This window comes from Chiroxiphia lanceolata, chromosome 15, assembly GCF_009829145.1.
Source record: "Chiroxiphia lanceolata isolate bChiLan1 chromosome 15, bChiLan1.pri, whole genome shotgun sequence".
NCBI lineage: Eukaryota > Metazoa > Chordata > Aves > Passeriformes > Pipridae > Chiroxiphia > Chiroxiphia lanceolata.
Window position 1 is genome coordinate 2,057,282 of NC_045651.1, and position 22,825 is coordinate 2,080,106.

Genomic DNA, 22,825 nt, shown 5'->3' on the forward strand with positions numbered 1-22,825 from the left:
GAGGTCTGGCACCAGTCCACGAAGGTCTGGGGTGTCCTTTGCTTGTGTGACTTGCTCTCCCATCGCAGCAGGGAGAAGCAAAGCCACAAGGGGATGCCAGATAGACTCTCGTCTCCGCCTGGATTTCTGCTCCTTGGGAGAGAAACTGGGCTGTGGCAATGAATATTTTAAAATGTGGGGCTTGGGAATCTCAATGGCAACATGTTTCAGCAGCACGCTTCAAAGCAAACACAGCCATGGCTGTGTCTGTGCTCCCGCTGTCTGTCGGCGCTCCCGAGCCCTGACAGACTCCCCGTGATCTGCAAGAGATGGGCTCTGCCTCCCCCTCCCCGCCCGCTTTTTATTCAAATAAACCTTGGGATAATTACATGCAAAAGCCCTGTGCTACTGCAATGTTGATATTGCACATTTGGGAATCGCTGCAGAGGGGATGCATGTAGGCAGAGCCATAAGGACGGTGGCAGCTGGCTGCCAGGCTGGCACCGCGCGCGCCGCGCCAGCCGCCGAGCCTCGGCGCTCCAGACGCTTCCCACAGTCTCACACTTCCCTCAAACACCAAATTTCCTCCCCTGTTTGAGGTGCCTGCCTGTGCTGGGCTCCTCCTCGGATGCCAGTGGCTCCACACTGGGAGTTATTTTGGGAGAACCCGCTGGAGTCGGCTCTGGAGCAGAGGAGAAGGGCTCGGGCAGAGGCTGCTCCGGGCTCGTCCAGGCTGGAGGCTGCTCAGGACTGAGCGGGGTGCAGTCCAGCTGTGGGGTCTGGGGTGTGCAGGGCTGGCCAGAGCAGAGGAGGAGACTGAGGAGAGACCTCAGTGCAGTTCCAACTGCCTGGGCAGGGGCAGAGGAGGGGCAGGGACTGAGCTCTGCTCTGGGGGGACCAGGGACAGCAGCCAGGGAATGGCTGGAGCTGTGTCAGGGCAGGCTCAGGTTGGATCTCAGCAAAAGGTTCTTCCCCCAGAGGCTGGTTGGGCACTGCCCAGGCTCCCCAGGGCAGTGGGTACAGCCCCAAGGCTGCCAGAGCTGCAGGAGGGTTTGGCTGATCCTCTGGGGCACAGGGGGTGACTCTTGGGGATGGGCCTGTGCAGGGCCAGGGGTTGGACTGGATGATCCTTGTGGGTCCCTTCCTACTTGGCCTATTCTGTGATGCTGCAATTTCTGTGAACTTGCAAAAACATGGAATATTTTCATAGGGAATAGTGCCTCCACTATTTACACCACTCATCAAAAAGCAACAGAGAGGGAGGAAACCTGCTGTGCCACAGGGGTGGGAATGGCCCAGGCTCCAGCCCTGCCTGCAGCTCTCCCACTGGGCTGAGGCTGGTCCCCTTCTGTGCAGCCAAGGGGATGTTGTGTCATCATGTCTGAGCTGGATTTTGCCAGTAAAAGTAACTTTCATGACAGACACAGCTTTCATGATTATTTTTTTTTTCACCTTGGCCAAATTTTCAAACAGTTCTCCTACAGAAATAAAAAAAAAAAAAAAGGAAGGGAATAAAACATGAAGAACCTCTTGGAAATAATGCTGGAGGCTTCAGAATTTTGAAAAAACCAGGTTTTCTTCAAAAAACCAAAAAAATAAAACCTACAAAAACCAAACAAGCAGCCTAGAACTCAGTTTTAAAATCTGTACGTTGTTTTTTTTTCTTTTTTGCAGAACATCGAAGTTTTGTGCCCAAACAATGATGTTTTTTATTAAATGAAACTTGTATTTTTTTTTCTCTCACAAAACAAGCAAAAGATCCAAAGGAAATAGCAACAAATTATCCTGGAAATAAGCACTTGCCATTTGCTGAGTGGTTTTGGAATATCTTCCACCAGGAAAACAGGCAAATTTTCCTGGTACATCTGCATGGACCCAGCTTGCAGCTGATCCAGTTTGTCCTGTCTGTGATGAAATCATTAGGAAGCCCCAAAAACTGGCATTCAGACCAAGCTGGTTGCTCTGTGCAGCTGCACCAACATCTCCTCCCTCCCTTCCCTTTGCTGGGATTTTGTACCACCTTGGGTTTCTTCCTTGTGCCTTAATCAAACCCTGTGAAATTAAAAAAAAACCAAAACCTACTTGGAGTGTTACTAGCAAAATGAACACAGGTGTGATTTTTTTGGGTATCTTGAAGACTTGCTCTTCCACAAATAACCTGTAGATAGGGGATGGGAGAAGGAAAAATCAGAAGATTTTAGGTGCATCATTCCCATTGCAATAATTGGAGATGTAGGTCCCTGTTTCCCTTATCTCACTCCCTGTGGGGCAGGAATTTGTACTATTTCATAGAATTATAGAATCATGGAATGGTTTGGGTTGGAAGGGAACTTAAAGCCCATCCAGTCCCACCCCCTGCCATGGGCAGGGACACCTCCCACTAGCCCAGGTTGCTCCAAGCCCCGTCCAACCTGGCCTTGGACACTTCCAGGGATCCAGGGGCAGCCACAGCTTCTCTGGGCAACCTGTGCCAGGGCCTCCCCACCCTCACAGGGAACAATTTCTTCCCAATATCCAATCTAACCCTGCTCCCTGCCAGTTTGAAGCCATTCCCCCTTGTCCTGTCACTGCAGTTCCTGATGAAGGATCCCTCTCCAGCTTCCTTGTGACTGTTATTGCAGTGACCTCAGTAGCACCCAGGTGCCATCCTGCCCATCTCCACAGCTCCCTGCCCTTCTGTCCCAACAGCTGTTTCCAGAGGTGGGGAGCATCTCACAGCTCCTTGTTCTCTATTAATTAATCTCTCAGTTTCTAGCACAGTTCTATGGATGGAGAAATCACAGAATCAGAAGAGAGTTTGGTTAGAAGGGACCTTTAAAGGACATCCAATCCAACCCCCCTGCAGTGAGCAGGACATTCCACCAGACCAGGCAGCTCAGTGAAGACACTCTTAGAGTCACAGAATCGTGGAATGGTTTGGCCTGCAAGGGACCTTATAGATCACCTACTTCCAACCCCCTTGCAGGGCAAACTCTGGATTTGGGAGGTCAGTGAGACAGTCAGCCAGGAGCTCACCCTGATGCTCGAGGCTCCTGCAGGGATATCTTTGCTCCATCTGTGATGGGAGCCCAGTGCCCTCAGGTAACACCTCCTGATGCTGAACTGGGCTGAGGGCTTTGATCAATGCTTCAAACTGTGTGTGCCCACCTAAATCATTATTATGATCACTTTGCAGCTCTTCTGGGTCCATTTTGAGAGTTTCGTTGTCCCTGCTGGTGACTTTCCTGAAGTCCTGTGCGTGGTTCCCTGTTTGTAGCCATGCAATTAACTGTAAGGAGATAAGACAGGTGTCACTAACATTTAGACGGAGTAGAAGGAAACAGCAATTTGCATAAATTAATTAAGAAACTGACCTCGTTCCCCAGTACTCCTCAGAGAGCAAGCAAACCCCCCCCCAGTTTATTAAGTCAATACTTAGTTTGACACCTGAATCAAGCTTTACCCAAACCGAACGACAGAATTAATCCACAGCAAAATGCACCACAAGTCCCTTCCCTTCAGTCATTTATTTTTTAAGCTATCCCAGCAATTTATTTTTAAACATATCAGTACGTTATGTTCCATGACATTTCACATCTACAAAACACCATATGTATTGGCAAGTGATTACTCATTGAAACTGCCATATCATGGATGCAGCTATCTCTGGCAGCCTGGGTTTTCCCACCTCTTTTGGGTCTGTGCCCTTATTGTTCCATGGGCACTTTTTTGTTGGGAAAATGGGCTGAGTGTCTGTTTTATCCCCCCTGAAAGATAGATTCGGGTTTTCTGTGCGCATCAGGAGACCACACCTTCCTTCTGTGAGCCCTGGAGAGTGGTGGGTATGGAATGCTAAAATTCAGAGCAGCACTTTGTCACTGGAGAAGTCACTGGAAGGTGATGCAATCCCACCTGGCCCCAACATGCAGGCAGCAGGTCCTCTCCGACCTCTGCCATTCCTGTGTTCTGCTTTCCGGAGTGGAATTACAGCTACTCCAGCAAGCACAGCTTGAGGACATTATTCACTGCAGCTTAGTGATGATTTCAGAGCCATCCCTTGATGCTCACAACCCACAGGCAGTAACTTCAATAACAGAGCTGCAAACCTCCACCAGTACCTGTCTCATGGCTGAGCTGACAAGAGCAAATTGGTCTGAAATATCCAGGTTGTGGGGAGAGAGTGAGTGAGGGGGGTTGTTACTGCAGGGGCTGCCAACAGATGTGTGGAAACACTGGAACTGGGCTGAGTTCCTTCTACATCACAGAGCCATAGAATCATAGAATGGCCTGGGTTGGAAGGGACCTTAAAGAACATCCAGTCCCACCCCCTGCCATGGGCAGGGACACCTTCCACTAGCCCAGGTTGCTCCAAGCCCCCTCCAACCTGGCCTGAAACACTTCCAAGGATGGGGCAGACACAGCTCCTCTGGGCAACCTGGGCCAGGGCCTCCTCACCCACACAGGGAAGAATTTCTTCCCAATATCCCATCTAACCCTGCCCTCTGGCAGTTTGAAGTCATTTCCCCTTGTCCTGTCACTCCAGGCTCTTCTCAATAGTCTCTCTCCATCTTTCCTGTCGGCTCCTTCAGGCCCTGGAAGGCCACAATCAGGTCACACCAAAGCTTCCCTTCTCCAGGCTGAACAATCCCAGCTCTCCCAGCCTTTCCTCCCAGCAGAGCTGCTCCATCCCTCTGATCATCTTGGTGCCTCCTCTGGACTCTCTCCAGCAGCTCCATGTGCTCCCTGTGCTGTTCCCCAGGGCTGGAGCAGCTCTGCAGGGGGGTCTCAGCTGAGGGGCAGAGGGGCAGAATCCCCCCTGCCCTGCTGCCCACGCTGGGGGATCAGCCCATCAAGATCTCCTTCCTCTGGGAAGCTGCTGTGATCCATTTTCCCTCTGCAAGTGAGTCTCCAGGAAAATTATTCTAAAGATAAACCTGGGAATGGTCATGGATTTGCCCCCGCACTGGGAAGTGGCTGAGCAAGAAGTGTCCTCACCTCCTGCACACCTCTGACACCTCCCCATCTCCGTTTCTGGCCCAGCTGCTGCAAGGGAAGAGCAGAAAACAGAAGTAAAGCACTTTTTAGCAAATCATCATCAGTAATAGACAGGATGAAAAAATGAATCCAGGTGCCTAAAGACAGAGTGCAAACTGTAATTAAAAGCTCCCTGTGCTGCTCTGACAGATGGTACAATGCGTACCCTGAAAATTGTCCACGAACATTTATTTAATATCTGAGAGCACTGACTGCCAGCAGGCTGTGGGGCTCTGACTGCATCACCACTTCAGCAGTGACATCCAGGAAGAAGTTCTCTGGACTGCCTCCTGATTCCCATAAAACCCAGAGACCATCCTGTAACTGATGTGAGGAAGGCCAGCTTCATGTTGTTGGGGATGCAAATAGAAGACCCAAGGCATCATACTTTGCAAAGATATTAAAACTTAGCACGACAATGAGGTGGTTTGTTTGGCTGTAGGGACATGTTGTGGTATTCTGAGGCGTGATTTGCCATCCTGGAGTGGAAGAGCATGTTCTGCAGCACTGATGGGAAAAGGTTCTTTAACCTACTCCTTGTTCCAGCTTAAAAAAGGTAGCACAAGAATAACTTCTGTATGTCCACCACTCTGCCTTTGTGCAGGCCACGGCAAGACCCAAACTCTTCTGCTTCTCCACTAATGAAGTTCAACAAGGGGAAGTGCTGGATTCTGCCTCTGGGATGGATCAACCCTGGATGTTTGTACAGACTGGGGAATGAGAGGCTGGAAAGCAGTGCTGAGAAAGGGCCCTGGGGGTTCTACTGGGTGCCAGTTGTCCCTGAGTCAGCAGTGCCCTGGCAGCCAGGAGGGACATCCCTGTCCTGGGGCATCATTCCTTCTGCTTCCATTTGCTGGTGCCTATTTATCCTTCATCCATTTTCACCACCCTGCTTACAACTTTTATGTGATTTTTCCTGGCTTTGGTGAGGCAGCTCTGCAGCTCATGGGCACCAATGCCAGGAGTCTGATGGTCCCCTGGAGCCCCCGGGCTGCACGTTGGTGGCAGCCAGAGAAGCCTCTTGTGTGGGGCCAGCTCTGCAGAGCAGTGCTCTGCAAATGTTCCTGCTATTTGTAATCAGCCGTGGTTGTCACACTTTGATATTTGTTCTTTATAAGCACTCCTGCAGAGCTTGCCAACAGGAATGTTTTCCACACAAAGATGCAGCAGCATGTGTTTCAGACACGAATTTTGAACTTATGAGCATTCCACGTCGGAAACCTGAGGAGTCTGATGTGATTAAGAAGCAGATCCACATCACATGGCTTGTTTGCAGTCAAAACAGTCCCAATTCTGAATTAGGAAAATCTTTAAGCCTGGGTGTGATCGGCCGGCAGCTCCCGGCAGGGCGTGTGTCCCCGTTCCCGAGTTCACCCCGGCATCAGCCCACCCCAACCCGGGCCAGCAGAGCAGGCAGCACAGTGCTCTGAGCACAAAGATATTCAGCACAGCGAGTGAGGTTAATAAAACCCCAGTCTGAGGAGAGGGAAGCTCTAAAGTGGGAAAAAAAAGCCTTAATGCTTGCAGAAAGATGTTCTGCGGGATCACTGCGGGATGCTGAGCCTGCAGGAAATGCTGGGGAAGGCCCAGCAAGGTGGTGATGGTTGGTCATAATCATGCTTGGGTTTAGTAGGATGGAGATTTCTTGTCCAAGCCCATCCTGGAAGCTCTGAACTAAACTCCCTGAGCAGCCCTGGGCCCCATGGTGACCCTCCTCAGAGCTTTTCTCAGTGTGTCTCAGTTATGCTACAGCAAGGGTATCGTTGGCCCTGAACCTCTGGGTGTGGAAGCCCTCAAAGCAGGAGAAACTACACCGTGCTGGGAAGAAATGGGAAGGAGACAGAGAAGCAATGTTCAGTAGTGCTGCTTGTGCCAACATGGAAAATGAGCCCACCGTGCTGGTACTGCAGGAAAGAAAATGTAGGCTCTCTCCTGGTCACTTAGATCAGGTGGCAGCATTTAGGCATTTTGGCAGAGAAAGGTGCTTGTGAGAAATACAATAGGTGGGTGATATTTGGCAGAAGGGTCAACCAAGAGGAATAAAGTTTCCTTGGTCTCTGGTGCCCTTCATCAGGCAGCCTCAGAACCACTGTGGTGCCCCTGCAGGGATTTGCCATGTTTTTTTTCCAGGGAGCTCTGCCAGGAGGACACATGGTTGTTCTTACAAGTGGTCCTCACCTTTACTGCTGAAAATGATCCACGTGAAATAGTGACCAGGGAGATCAGGCTGGTACATCTGTGTCTGTCACTTAAAATGGGGACACAAAGCATGGCAGAGCCTTGATGTTGGCTACAGCCATTGGACGTGCCTGGAAAGCCCCTGGCCAGCGAGGCTGGAGTCTGCTCCATGCCCCTCAGAGGGTCCAGCTCACAGCCAGGTGGTAATTCCTGTGAATCCTCAGCTTTTGGCACCATGGACCAGAGCCAGGATAGGATCCCTGGGTGCCTCAGCCTTGCTGACCATGTTCCAGTGCCTGTGTAGGGTGAGTTGTTCCTGGCACTGTTTTCTCTGCTTGTTCCCTGCATGCAGGTGCCTGCAGGGTGTGTGTACTCTGCACTGTGCAGCTCAGTGACACCTCTGGCACAGGATTCTTTGGAGCAGGAGTGAGGGCAGTGGATTGCCAGGGGAAGTGTTTGGGTGCATGGATGTGTAGGGACAGGGGCAAGGAATTCATCTGGACTCCTCCCAGCAGTTTGGGAAGCTGCACCATTTTTCTTGTCACAGAACACAGGTCCCAGCTGAGACACAGGTCCCAGCAGCTGCTCTGCAGGTGCTGCTCCTCTGTCCTGTGTCAGGGCAAGGCAGGATGGCAAAGGGGAGGTCAGAGCTCTCTCACAGCCAAACCCCCAGCTCAGCTCAGCACTGGCATTTGGCAGCTCTGCAAATGGTTTTGAGGACCTGCTGCCTCCCACCTGCCTGTCCTGTCACCAGGCAGAGGGGTCCTAAGGCCATGGTATCTGGCCACCCTGACAGAATCCCAGAATCACTGAGGTTGGAAAAGCCCTCCAAGACCATGGAGTCCCCCCTGTGCCCCACCCCCACCTTGTCCCCAGCCCAGAGCACTGAGTGCCACAGCCAGGCCTTCCTTGGACACCTCCAGGGATGGGGACTCCACCACCTCCCTGGGCAGCCCCTTCCAAGGCCTGACCACCCTTTCCATGAAGAAATTTCTCCTGATGATCAACCTGACCCTCCCCTGGTGCAACTTGAGGCTGTGTCCTCTCATCTTTAGCACATGCTGAGCCTGCAGCCACATGGGGAGACACCACCAGGCACATGGGGCTTGTCCCTGAGTCAGCACGTGGGATGCTGGGCCCATCCTCATCCTCTGTCTCATTATTCTGTTGGCCACAAGGCATGAGGGGCTCTTTGCACCCTGCCCATGAGCCCCTAGATCCTCTCCAGCCCTGGACCCCCCCCCCCCCCCGAGGGATCTCAGAGCATCCCAGCTGTGGTTGGTGAGCCTTGGCTGTGCAAGGCTGTGCCTTGGCCAATGCAAACCAGCTGCCTCTTCATGCACATCCCAGCTCCACATCCGTCTGCAGCTCACTCATGAATGTTAGAAACGCTGAGGGGGACGCAGAGGACGAATCATGGGCCATCATGTAGCTATTTCTCTTCTCTTGACCACTCAACAAATGCTGCCTTCTGCTGTCTACCACCCATGTAGGACCTGTGAAGCTCCAGAGACCTCAGCACCAGCACTCACCTCACCTGCTCAGCTGCAGTAGCTCACAGACAGGCTGACTCTGTGCAGAGCTGTGGGTACAGAGCCTTGGAAACAGCAACACACACTCTCAGCCGGCTTAGTTCTGCATTTCAGCCCCTGGAAACACCTGTAGGAAGGGAAATGTGTGGGAAAAGCTGACAGAGCTGCTGTGTTTGGCTGCTGGCACATACTTCTAATTAATTTCTTTGCTGCTCTTCCAAAGCAAAGCTGCTGTCCAGGATCAGTGCTGCTTTCTGCTGGAGCTGCTTAGCCCTGGGATTCATGCCATACTTTCACTTGGCCTGAGGACCCCAGCAACTCCTGAGTCACCAACCTGAAGCTCCCAGTGGGGATCTGAAGGTGTGCCTGGCTCTGCCCTGGATCAGCCAAGCCTGGTGCTGCTTTCTGGGCCAAACGCTCTGGGAGCAGCATCAGAGCACAGGGAAAAGCTGTGGGACAGCCTGGCCTCTGGCAGGTGGGAGCAGAGCCAGCTGTGGGCTGATGGCCCAGCTCAGGTGCCAGTCCCCACAGGAGTCACCCAGGGTTGGGTTGAACACTCTGCAAACATTGCACTGACATTCCAAGAGGAACAGGGTCAGAGCTGCCCTGATAACTGCACAGCACTGGGAGAGCAGCTTGGGACACTGTTCTCCCTGGCTTGGAGGTGAAGTTAGAAAACCCACTCTTTGAGGATCAACCTGACTGCAGAACAGTTTGGTGGACCCAAACTCACCCAGGAGTTTCCTGCCTTTTTGGCTCCCCACAGGCACTGCCTGAGGGAGGCAAGGTCAGCCTGGCACCTTTTCTGTGCAGGCAGAAGGCCTTTCCTTCAGTTCCATCGTGGCCCTTGACATTTGGCATGTCCAGATATGACAGGGACACTGAAAAAGCCACCCAGCCCGGAGCAGAGCTGCATGGAACACATCTCAGCATCCTCAGGAGCAGAAGCCTCATCCTACTCCAGGAAAAGTCGCAGCCGCTGTGTGGGAGGTACCAGTTGCTGAGAAACCACCTCCTCACCATGTAGTCTGCAAATGAGAGTTATTCTGAGGTACTTTACCTAATGGTCTTCATCGTGAATACCCACTATAAAAAATGACTGTACTGGATACAAAGCTTCTGGCTACTCTGACTGTTACTTCTTCCTCTGCTGCAGGAACTCCACGGCTCAAGTTCTGCAATCAAAACCAATTTTTCCTTCTCCGTCTTGCTTTTCTTGCTTCCTCAAATTAGTGGAGTGGCCCTGTGCTTTCAGAGGAGCTGGCAGAGAATAAGACAACCCATTTTTCCCCATTAGCTTTGCAGTGTGTAGGAGCTAGCCCTGGAGTGAGGCATCACCTGGGCTCCTCCCCAGCTGGGACTACGGAGAGGGTAAAGCTGAAGTTTTGCTCTCCACACACTAATACTTCATTTTACATGTTCCTTCACGAAGGCAACGGGGCAAAACAAATGAGCCTTGATAGCCTTCCCCAAATGAGTTCTCATCTCGGCAGTTTATCCCCCGTTCCCCTTCATGGGCAGCTGTTCCCTCAGAGGGAGGGAGGAGAAGTCTTGATTCCTGCAGGGAGGCAATGCTGGGTGAAGCATCAGATCGTGGTGACACAGACAGGACTCTCCTGCCCTTCTGTCCCACAGCCTCCTGTGGTTATGACTTACTCCATGAAGGAAAACTGGTTGTGTGATGTGCTGAGACACTCATTTAGTCACAGCTCTGAGGTGGATCTGCCCAGACATTTTCCCTTCCCTCAAGAGAGGTAAAAGGACATTTAGGCTATTAAACCTGGCCTGTGGAGAACTACAATAATTAGCTGTTCCAATGGAAAAGATTCAAAATTACTGGGCCAGAGAGAAAAGAAATTACACAGGGTTTGTACATAACCGCCCCCTGCCCAGTGATGGGTAATCGCTCCAGTTCAGAAGGGACTGCCCAGGCTGGTGTTCACAGACCAGAAACTGCAGAAAGATTAAGCAGCTAAATCTGCTCAACTGGTTCCATGTGGAATTGCTCTGGCAGTGCCATAACTCTGCCAGGATTGTGTCAGAAGCTTTGGGGTGATACAAGGAAGGGGCTCTGAACAGCGTTATCGCATCTCAGGGTGAATCTTGAAAGGGCTGTTCCCACCCTCCTTGTGGTGGGAGAGAGGGAGAGTCTCTCCTGCCTCAAATTTAGGACTCTACCAGCAAGCTCCTGGTGGATCTGTAGGTCCCCACACCTCAGACACAGCAGTTGGGCACTCTCAGCCTGGACTGGGGATGCTGGGGAGCTGCTGGTCTGTGCCCTCGGGTGTCTGTGGGTCAGGGGCTGCCTCAGCAGGAGCACAAGAACGTGAGGATGGAACAGCTCATCCTGCCGTGCAGGCAGAGGGGCCAAGGAGGAAAACCTGGCCCTGCCAGTTTTCCTGGAAAAACATCCAGGAGCACAAGCAGGAACAGAGCCAGGTCTTGGGGGCTCTGAAGCACTTGTTATTCCAACACGGAGTGAACCCTGAATCAGGAATTCCTGAATCAGGAAAACCTGAATCTGGATTGATAGCCTTAAATTGAAGCCTGTCTTTGGGGCTGACCAGATCTGGCAGACATCAATGCCCAGATTTTAACATCCATCTCGCCTCAGAACCTTTCTCCTTATTTCTCCTCTCCTGCTCTTTCCCTCCTTTCTGCGTTTTCCTGCCCTCATCCCCTTCTCCACGTTTCCCTTCCCCAGCCCGGGCTGCAGCAGGAGCGGCAGAAGTGAGGTGGAATCAGCCGCCCGAATCGCGGAGCAGCAGGGAGCTGACACATCAATCACGGCTCTGCTGTTGGAATTAATGAGAGCGCCACAGGTTCGGGCTGTCACTCACTACCCTCACTTTGCTGCTTCCATATGGCTGCCAGCCGACAGCCTCACGCTTCCCAATCTCTGCCAATTACAGCCTCAGCACTCCCAACCTCCTCCTATTAGACTCACAGCTTCATTATTCTAATTAAGCCAAACAAGCTGAGCCCTCCCTTTTTCACTGGCGATGCGTGTCGCTCACATGCAGCACGGTTACACTGCAGCAAACCCCTCGCTGGGGCACCCTTGGAGGGAAAAACAGCTGGACAACGGGATCATTGGGCTGTCCTGTCTCCCAAACACCTTTCCAGTCCTCACTTCCCGGGGAAATGCCCCCGTTTGGCAGCAAATCTCCGAGGGGTTCTTTCTCCTCAGAGTAATTGCAGGCAAGGCTGGCTGATCTCAGCCGATCTCAGCCAGCCTGGCCTCCGAAACTAATTAGTCAGGGAATCCTTCAAAGCCAGATTGCATTTCCACCTTTTTTTTCTTGTCGTTTTTTTTTTTTTTTAGGTCTGCCTTCTGCCCCAAAGAGATGGGGAGAGCTGGCACTGCATGGGCAGGAGCCCCTCGGGAAGGAGGGAATGTTGCCTCTCTCCTCTGCTGGTGAGAGGAGCTGTGGTTGGGAGGGGTGGTAGTGCACCCCTAGATATCACCCCACACACCCCAAATTTTGCTCTTATTTCCCCCTGACTTGTTGCTCTGGGCAACAAGTGGTCGTGACTCCAAAGGAGGGCTGGAGCAGCCGTGGATGGGGAGGTGGAGCAGAGCAATCCATGCTGGGAACTAATGCTCCGTGTGACAGCTGGGGGGTTCTGGGCCCTGCAAATGGATTGCTGGACACAGCAGGAGCAGGTTCATCTGCCTGGGAGCTGGCAGGGCTGAGGGGCTGCAGGGAGCCCTGGGAATGGAGGAACACTCCTCCTTGCCAGAGAAGGAGCAGGGTCCCATTCCACAGAGCATCTCCTCCTCCATGTCTGGGCTGCACTGGCACACACGGGCATTCCCAGGGGTGTCTGAGCCAAAACCAGCTGGGTCTGCTGGAAAGGATGACCTGGGGATTGCCCCACGCAGCCCATGGGTGTAACCAGCCACAGGCAATCCCAAATCCCTGACCTGGCTGAACTGGGGCAGCAACAGGATTTTACAGGAACCACACCTATCCTGGGGCTCTTGCTCCACGAGGTGCTGGTAGACCAGCCCTGAGTACATGCCCAGCTGCCTGGTGGGTGCAGGGGCAGTGGCTGGGCCCTGGCAGGGAAGGGCTCCTCTGCAGAGGTGTCTCCTGGTGCCGCAGTCCCGGCACTCGGGATTTGCCGACCTTTGAATCCCCTGGAAATCGGTTTCTCCCGGTGTTGCTCTGCCGAGCACATCCAAGAGATGGAAGTGCTGGGTGGGTGCCAGAGCAGATCCTGGGCTCCAGCCGAGGGAGGGAAATGCCTCTCGCTGCTCGTGGTCGGGGGTGGAGAAACAGCAGTGATATTTTTCCATCTCTCCTCCCTCCCCGTGCTCCTGACACTGAGCAGCCTCCAGAAATGCCTTTGTAAACAAGGAGGCGTTCTCTGCCTTAAGACAGGCTTTGCTTCTTCCCCCCCCCCCCCCCAATTTTGAGTTATGTTTTTAAAAAACCTCGGTCTTTAATTCCATTTTCCATTTTCTAAGCAAGCCTGATGGTTTTTTTTTGTAATTTCCTCAGTGTCTCTTCTCCCACCTCAGTCTGAAGTGGAAGCAGGAGGCTTCTAAGGGAAATTTGGAATGGTTTGTGTCACTAAAATTCAGCATATTTTTTAAAAATTCAAAAATTTACCCCCAAATTACTTGTTGTTCAGTTAACCCTGCCTTCACTAAGAGCTGGACTTGATGATCCTTGTGGGTCCCTTCCACCTCCCTGTGATTCTGCGATCTGCTGACTGCTCTGAGTTTGAGCTCAGTCCCACACTCCGACTCCACCAGCACCTACAGCCCAGTTCTTCCCTATTCCCTGCCCTCCTGTCACCAGTAAAGGATCACCCCTGCACATCTGTCCCTGACCAACACCCCTCTAAATGACACCGTGATGCCCCATCCCTGCCCAGGCAGGGGGTTCTGTGGGTGGGCCCTGGTACCCACAGGGGGGGCAGAGCCCGTGACCCCCTGGAATTCCCACTGCCCGGCAGCTGGAGGGGGAGGGAAGCAGTGCAGACATGTTGGCTATGACATTGTTAGCATTTTCCCAATGAGTTATTGCCAGGTTAAAGGGTTGTGATAGTGCCAATATCCCAAGCTGGGTTATTGTGTTATTAATGTGTGGCTGTCGCTGGCTATTAGCACTGTGATCAATCCCCAGTGACAGGGGCTGCTTAGCCTGTCACACTTTGTTTTATCTTCCATTCTTAGACTTTTACTAACTCAGAAATTGCTAATCCAATCTCCTATAACCCAGTTAGGGGAGGACACTGTCTGTGTGCTGCTCAGAGAGGGAGCTGGGCCCTGGGAGAGGACGTGCTGCTGGAGGGGAGGGGTTCTCAGGGATGAGGAGCTGCTTGGAAGGGACCTTAGAGATCATCCAGTCCCACCCCCTACCATGGGCAGGGACACCTCCCACTAGCCCAGTCTGCTCCAAGCCCCGTCCAACCTGGCCTTGGACACTTCCAGGGATCCAGGGGCAGCCACAGCTTCTCTGGGCAACCTGTGCCAGGGCCTCCCCACCCTCACATGGGGAATTACAGCCTATTCAGGAGAACACCTTGCCTTTGGAACTGGCTTATCTCAGGTGCCATCCATGTCTTTGTTGTCTCAAGGGACTGCCATCCTCATCTCCACGTGGCCCACCCCAGTGCCAGGAGGATCTCTCGGGCATTTGCCTTTGTCAGGTACCTCAGAATCCTCAAGAGCTTTGGCACCTCCACACTGGAGCCTTCCATGGGCAGAAAAAACATTAAAACCTTAAAACTTCAGCAGTCCCAAGGATGAATCTGCACTTTGGAGCAACCCATTAGAAAGAGTTGGCAGCTTGGACACGGAGTTGCTGAGATGACTGGAGCACCTCCCCTATGGAGACAGGCTGAGGGAGCTGGGGCTGCTCAGCCTGGAGAAGAGAAGGTTGTGTGGAGACCTCAGAGAGCACTTCCCAGTGCCTGAAGGGGCTCCAAGGAAGCCGGGGGATCTCTGCATTGGGAACTGGAGGGACAGGACAAGGGGGAATAGCTTCAAACTGCCAGAGGGCAGGGTTAGATGGGACGTTGGGAAGAAATTCTTCCCTGTGAGTTTGGGGAGGCCCAGAGAAGCTGTGGCTGCCCCTGGAAGTGTCCAAGGCCAGGTTGGATGGGGCTTGGAGCAACCTGGGCTAGTGGAAGGTGTCCCTGCCCATGGTAGGGGGATGGAAGGAGATGGGCTTTAAGATCCCTTCCAACACAAACCATTCTGTGGTTTTATGATTCTCTTTGACCTCAAGATTGCCCATTTATTGGAAATGCTGCATTTCCTTTAGCAACTCCATTTCTGATCCCTGCTTTTTGCCTTATCTTTTCGTAGGAGAACTCAAGGCATCCAGAGAAGGAGAGAAGTTGCATTTGTGTTCTAACAATGAGACACAGAGATCATGCTGACCTTGTATTGGGATCAAAAACTGCCCAGAAAACCTGCTCTGATCACACCACACCCCACAGTCCTTCTATTGAAGCAGAGACATGAGGAACTGGGATTAAAAAATGAGTTTCTCTCATTCTGCCCATGGTAGTAGTTGAAGGTAGAACAAAAGCTGACAAAGCTGGTGGAGATGCTCCCTGGGGACACTTGGGGTTGTGTGGGGGTTTTGGGACAGAATTATAGAACCATTAAGGTTAGAGAAGCCCTCTCAGCCCATCGAGTCTCCCCTGTGCCCCATCCCCACCTTGTCCCCCAGCCCAGAGCACTCAGTGCCATGGCCAGGCCTTCCTCGGGCACCTCCAGGACTGGGGACTCCAACACCTCCCTGGGCAGCCCCTGCCAGTGCCTGACCACCCTTTCCAGGCAGAAATTCCTCCTGATGTCCAACCTGACCCTCCCCTGGCACAGCTGGAGGCCGTTCCCTCTCCTCCTGTCCCTTGTTCCCTGGGAGCAGAGCCCGACCCCCCCCGGCTCCCCCCTCCTGTCAGGGAGTTGCAGAGCCAGAAGGTCCCTCCTGAGCCTCCTTTTCTCCAGGCTGAGCCCCCCCAGCTCCCTGAGCTGCTCCTGCTGCTCCAGCCCCTTCCCCAGCTCCGTTTCCAAAGAGGACTGGACAGGACTGGTGTGTCTGTCCAGGGGGGAAAGCACAGGGGATGTGTGTGTGGGCAGGGATGGGAGTGTCCAGGACTGGGGATACCATCCATGAGGTTGGAATAAAGCTGTTGGAATTATGCTGTGCACGGTGCACCCTGTGCTGAGAGGAGCCTGGGGTGTTTCCCAAGGGCCCTGCTCTGGCCACGGGAACGTTGTCATTCCTGCACAGGCTGTTCAGGCTGGAGAGCCATTAATTCTGCTGCAGTGGCTGCTCACACCGAGAAACTGCTTTTTGCTTCCCGGCCAAGACAGTTTTGTATCAGCTCCGTGTGCAGCAACTGCTCCTCTGCCACGGTGAGCCCGGGTCCTACGTGCACAGCCTGAAAGTCTGCACCGGTGCCCTGGGGCTTGCAAAAGGCATCTTATCAATAAATGATAATGATTCCCAAGCCACAAAGCCAAGCAGCAAGTTCAGGAGTCCCAGATGCTCCCGGCGCAGGGGGGAGAGCTCCCGGAGGACGCACAGGGCAGTGCTGAGCTCTGGGGCTCCGGGTCTGGCAGCTGGAAAGGGAGGGGGGAGGCAATTCCTGCGAGGCACGACCCCCCTGTGCACACAGAGGTGTTTGATGGGAGCACTGAGCCCCGCCGGGAGGGCAGGAGGGCGCTGAGCTGGGATCTAATCTGGGCTGAGCTCGTCAGCGGGACCAGGGACACTCGTGGCCTTTTCTCCAGCTCCTTCAGGCCCCTCCGTGGATCCCAAGTCCTATTTTTAGATTTTCATCTCTCAACAAGGCCCTGTGAAATCGCTTCAGATGCTGCCATGGACTTCCAGCCCGGTGTGGGAGTCCGTGGATCCCAAGTTCTCGGATCCCTCCAGCATTTCACAACCTTTGCTGTGTTGGACAATTATTCTCAGTAGTGACCCCTCCATGTGTTTGTGTGTCAACATTTGGCATTCAACCACCACACCACAGTGCTGCTGAATGTCTGCAGTGCAAGAAGGACGTGGAGCTGCTGGAGCAAGTCCAGAGGAGGCCAAGGAGATGCTCCAAGGGCTGGAGCCCCTCTGCTCTGGAGCCAGGCTGGGAGAGCTGGGGGGGTTCACCTGGAGAAGAGAAGGCCCAGGGAGAGCTGAGAGCCCCTTGCAGGGCCTAAAGGGGCTCCAGGAGAGCTGGAGAGGGACTGGGGACAAGGGATGCAGGGACAGGACAAGGGGGAATGGTTTTAAGCTGAAGGAGGGTAGATTTATATTGGATATCAGGAAGAAATTGTTCCCTGTGAGGGTGGGGAGGCCCTGGCACAGGTTGCCCAGAGAAGCTGTGGCTGCCCCTGGATCCCTGGAAGTGTCAGGGATGGACAGGGCTTGGGGCAACCTGGGCTAGTGGAAGGTGTCCTTGTCCATGACAGGAGGTGGAACTGGATGATTTTTAAGTTCCCTTCCAACCCAAACCATTCCATGATCCTATGATTACATTCCAATCAGTTATCAGGAAATGGATGGTGTCTCAGAAGCACAAGGAAACCCTTCAGGCCAGTGACAGCATCAGCAGGAGGAACAGGACTGCACATTTCCTAATGACATCCATTAGGAAATCACAGGCACATTCAATTCAAACTCCCTGAGTGATAAATATGTCAAAATAGTTACAAATTGTGCACTTGCAGGTTGTCAAAGTCACACATGGAGGAAAAGGTGCAAACTCCTTTGCAATTTGTACAGTCTCTACTTTCGACATCCACAGACAGGAATATAAATGCTAAATATTCCAGGGGGCAAAAATTCCAACACGAGGTGGGGTTCCACAGTCTCCCATCGGTGCTTGGTACACTTGGAAAGGTGTTTATTTTTATTTTTAATATCATGATGATATGAAAATTGAGAATTTCACGTGAAAGACTAAAATCATCACTAATGTATTTCTTATCAAGTGAATTATCCCCTAGGCAAAGCATCTGCTGAATCTAATGTAATTTTTATTGTGGGCACTGCATTTACCCATTTTTTCTACCTGGACAGGGTTTCCAGCCACACTTCAGCCACGAGGGAGAATCACCTCCTTTTCCCAAGCCAGTGCACTCATTGCACGAGTCCTTGGCTGCATTTGTGGGTGTTAAAAAGAGAAAAATCAAAGCAATTTTAAAAAAAACAAAGTTGAATTAAAAAAAACCCAACCAAACAATGGGCTTTCTCTGTGAGAATGGGGAAAATGGGCCTGTTGGGGGAGAGATTCACAGGATTGAGATGATTCAGGGCAGAAGACTGTGCTCCACTCAGAGCAGGATGAAGGCACATCTGAACCTGCCCTGAATCACACCTGGAGCAGGGAAGGGATAAGAAAAGGGCTTTTTTTCCCCCCCTCAGGTTCTGCAAGGTCTATTTAGGAGAAGAGCTTATGTGTCAGCCCTGGTGTCACACGGGGTGTGACAGGGCCAGCACGGTGCTTCAGCCAACAAACAGGGCTGAGCACAGTTCAAGCACCCTGTGTTCCTGCGAGCTTTTAGATCAGCTTAAACTGTTTAAGCAGCTGCACTGCAGTTTAAGATTAAGCTGGTCTTTTGAGCAATCTAAGCAGTTTAAAATACTCTAAAGGCTTAACATTATAGCCAGTTTAAGTTGCTGTAGGGGCTTAAAGCAGTGATGTGCAGCCAGTATCTTAACAGGGTTTTCCACAAAATGTGTCTTTATAGCCCGTGATAAGCCCTATGGATCAGGGGATGTATGTTTGCATAGGGCACACTCATCTCCTGCCTCACAGGGGCTTCCTCCTGACCTTGCACATCCCTCCTCACGTGCACGTTCCTGCCTCTTTGCTGGACCGTGGTGTCTGTGCCAGCTAGAGAACTCCTCCTTTATTCTGCACCATCCTCTTCCTCTCCCAGATGCACCACAAGGACTTGCTTCTTCAAGGAAAGGGGGAAAACCAGCTCAGTTTGGCCAGCTCCAGAAGCCCTTTCATGAGCCCTTTCACGAGGCCCTTCCTGGTGAAGGAAGGAGACACCTCCTGCATGGACTCTGTAGGCTGAACCCAACAGGGACAAACAGGAGGCTTTGGAGCAGCCTAGGAGAAGGGAACACTCTCTGAGAGCCTGGTTTTGCTAAGCCTTTAAACTGGGAGCCCTCGGGATGCTGTAGGACTGCCCTTCAAGGACCACAGAGGCTGAAGGAGGCTTAGCTTGCTTTAACTCTGCCTTGTGACTCGCTACGGCCTTAAGGCCTTTAAGTCCTCGTGTGACACTGAGGGTTTAAGGTCTTACCCAGCTTTCAAAGTGGCTTAAATGTTCTCTCACCTTTCAGGCAGGACACAGAGCTCCTGGCACAAGTCAGGGGGGTGGCAGGGTACCCCTCATGGAATGAGGGCTTGGCTCCAGAGGTGCCACCCACGAGGGTCCCTGCAGAACAACCTTTGGGGTCTCGTTCCCATGACCACACCATTCCTGCAGGATGCAGGGAGTGGCAGGGTGGGAAAGAGCCCTTCCAGCTCCCCAAAGTCTTTTACCAAAGGCAACATCATGAGCTCTGAGCATGAAGAGATGAGGACAGTGCTCTCACCCGGGGGACCTACACCTCACTACCACTGGTGACCAGGAGTATCACAGGAGATTTTCTGGATCAAACAAATTCTAGGTGTTCTCTCCTCCAAACCTGGTGGGATCAGAGCTGTGTTTCTGACATAACCTGCTTCTAATGCTTTTCAGGGTGTAGGACACTTCCCTACAGAGACATTCAGGGTGTAGGTGCAAGGCTGGGCTTTGTGATGCTGTGCTTGGTGCTGTCCGTGCTCAGGAGGGAAACAACTCTCAGAGAGATTTTAGTGTTACTAAAGTCCCATGGGATGGATGCATCCCACCTCTGGGGAAGGGGATCCAGAGCCCAGGATCTCACCATCACCTGGCTGTACTTTGCACCCTCCCATTGTGACTGGTACTGTCATCACATGTGACCTGTCACTCTACAGTGCTTAAAGCCCCAGCTCTGGGATCCCATAATAACGCAGGGAGACAGACAGGTGCTTCCAGAGCCTTCTCCCTTCCTGCACTGGAGGTGTCCAATGCCAGCCTGATGAAATCATTGTCCAGTGGACACCTTCAGTTATGGACACAGCCCAGGTGACTGTGATATCTTCAGACAACCACGGCCTCTGGGCTCGTTTTGCTGCCCAGCAGTCAGACAGATGAAGCAGATTTCCCATGTCCTGTCCCACCTCGGTCCCAAACGGTGACCAGGAATCTAAACCTGGGTTATTCCACATCCTGCTCCCCAGAAAGCAAAGCTCAGCCTCCGAGAGCAGCCGGGCGTGGCTTTACAAACCCAGGGCCGGGGGAGGTTCTGCCCCTGCCCAGCCCTGGCTCAGGTCAGGCGGGAGCAGGCGCCGGCTCCGTGCGGGAGGCAGAGCCGGAGCAGCTCCGGGGCCAGGCTGGGAGCCACCGTCACGCCCAGGGCTCTGCACTGGCTCGCTGGCCATCGGAGGTGACAGGTGTCAGCTTCGATCCCGCAGCCAGGGAGCTGATCCCAGCTCGGGGGGCGGCAGCACTGCGGGGCCAGGGCACGGGGGAGGCAGGCGGGCAGTGTCCGGGCTGGCTCATCCACCTGCAGCTCGGGGACTCCTGGTGCTCCGTGTGTCCACTGCAGTGTTTAATTTCATGGATGTGCAGCCCCTCCCAGGCCCTCCCAGAGAGCTGCATCAATCCTGGGATGCAGGATCTTGTGAGAATAGATTAATGCAGCTGATAGCATTGTGCACTAAACATCAGAGAATCGTTTAGGCTGGAAAAGCCCTCCCAGCCCACGGAATCCCCCCTGTGCCCCATCTCCACCTTGCCCCCAGCCCAGAGCACTCAGTGCCATGGCCAGGCCTTCCTTGGACACCTCCAGGGGTGGGGACTCCAACACCTCCCTGGGCAGCCCCTGCCAAGGCCTGACCACCCTTTCTAGGGAGAAATTCTTCCCAATGTCCAACCTGACCCTCCCCTGGTGCAGCTTGAGGCCGTTCCTCTCATCCTGTCACCAGTTGTCTCTCCAAGCTCAGACCTTCAAGTAGGATGAGGAGCAGCAGGATCCAAGAAATCTCTTTTGTTTAGACAACTATTGCTTCCCATCAGCTGCTGAGGCTGCTTTTAGAGACCAATGACATGAGGATTCCTCACTGGTTGGGTTCCTCTCCTCTTAAACAGTCAGGTGAGAAGTTCAGGCTGAGATACAAATTCACCACTTGATGAGGTTGGTGATACCCATTAGAGATCCTCCCACACAATTCCCACCTCAGGAAGGATCATCCCTTCAGCACACTGTACTGGAAGGGCTGCAAGCCCCACAACCAGCTGTTTGGGATGTGGGCATGGGACACAGAGCCTGGGCAGCTCCAGGGCAAAAGTGCCTGTGTGCCACTGCAATGCCCGTCTGGATTGCACAGGCTGGATGTTCCTTCCCTTCCTTTTGGGCAGCTCTGGACTCTCATTTTCATAAACACCAGAGCCCTGCAAATCCCCCTGCTTTGCCACAGGCAGTGGGTGAGTTTGTTAATTCTGCATTCCTGTGTCCTTCCCACCAAAAGAGAAGCGACCAAGATATCAAAACAAAGCAGCTGTAACCCAAAATTGCTTAAAATGCATTCCCAGACCCCCCTTTTTTTAGAAACACAGAAACTGGGGCTTGCAAATCTGCACCTGGCAGGGGCCTTGTTTGCTGTTACAGCAGGTGAGGTGAGTGGCCCCCTCTGACAAATGCCACGTTGGATTTTTCCTACCCATCTATTTCTCCAGCGTGTGGAATTTGAGCGTGGAGCTCCCGGCCCAGCAGCCCAGCTGTGCTATCACACGGTCCTGAGAGAGGCAGCTGAGTCAGGTCCACGTTATTTAGACCTGATTTTAAATTAATTGCACTGTGAGGTGCATGGAGGCCCTCGGAGTCACTCATATATTTTGATTTTTCATGCTGGGATGTCACTATTCAAACTGCTACACCTGAAAGTGCCCATAATATATATAACAAAAATTTATTTGTTATCTAAATAAAAGGTTGCATTTCAGGTTTAAAAGAAGTGTTTAATAACCATCATTTTCCCTTCACTCTGCTAATTTGGCCAGTTGAAATGAGCAGCTTTTGTGCCGTGAGCAGTGGCAGAGGCTGCTCAGGAACATTGGGAACACCTGGCAAACCAAAATTGCTCTTTCAGGTGCCTCAGTGTGGGTGGAATTTGGGCTCCTGTGATTTTAATTCTGGTCTTTTTAGCAGACCTGGCTGCATCTGCTGGATTTTTAGGGCAGGAGGTTCTGCACATGAGTTGTGGTGTCTCTCAGCAGGATCTGGCCACCTCTGGACCATTTTCAGCCCTTGGAGAGGCAGTGGGGTGTGTCTAACACCTCGTTGGAAAACCCCTGCCTAATGAAAAGATTTTATTTGTATTTCAATTCTTTATCTGTTCTGTTAACACCAATTTAGACCAAATCCTCGAGAAATACTTGGAAAACCAATATATTTATCAGCAATTTTGCACCAACCCCTACCTGCAGTGGGCAGAGAAAGCTCATTATCTGCTCCCTAATGAGCCATCCAGCAAGTCAAGGGAAACTGAGACTAACAAGATGCCAAAACTGAGCAAAATGAAACACTCCAGTTTTCAAAGGGGAAAAATTTGGAAGGGCTCAACAGAACAGACACAGAAGGGCTTCACATGATCAGCTCTACAAAACTGCTTTCCAGGCATCCAACTGCACATCCCACCTCCCCAGGGGCTGCCACGGGCTCGATGCTCTCTTGCCAAACGAGAGGTGGTCCTGGAGGCCTGGGTGGGGAGTGAGGGGAAGATTAGATGGTGTGGCTTCCTGAGATACTTCCAGCCTGTTTTGTGTCACTTCCATGATTTCACCGCCTCAGATGAGCCAGGTTTACCCAAACCAGGCTCAGAGAGGTGCTCTGGGACTGGCTGCCCTTGTACTCTTGCTGGCTAGGAGGATGAGGAGGACTGGGTTGAGTGGGAGTCCCCACTAAGTCCCAATGATCCTGGTGAGAAGTTTTTCCAGGTGCCTGAGTTTTTCCATAGATGTTTCACCCTGGGCACTCCCTGCTGCATCTTTAGGGACCAACTTGGTGGAC

The 22,825-nt window shown here is 52.5% G+C and overlaps 1 long non-coding RNA gene across 2 annotated transcripts; it reads right to left on the minus strand.

Moving 5' to 3' along the window:
- Positions 1-1,769: 1,769 nt before the first annotated feature.
- LOC116794428 lies at positions 1,770-4,202 on the minus strand. Of its 2 annotated transcripts, none has more exons than XR_004359794.1 (3): positions 4,077-4,202; positions 3,127-3,247; positions 1,770-2,137 (listed from the first exon to the last, which is right to left on the minus strand). It is a non-coding gene; the product is annotated as an uncharacterized LOC116794428 (long non-coding RNA). The 2 variants fall into 2 exon arrangements; XR_004359793.1 differs by having other exon boundaries at positions 2,995-3,247.
- Positions 4,203-22,825: the final 18,623 nt, after the last annotated feature.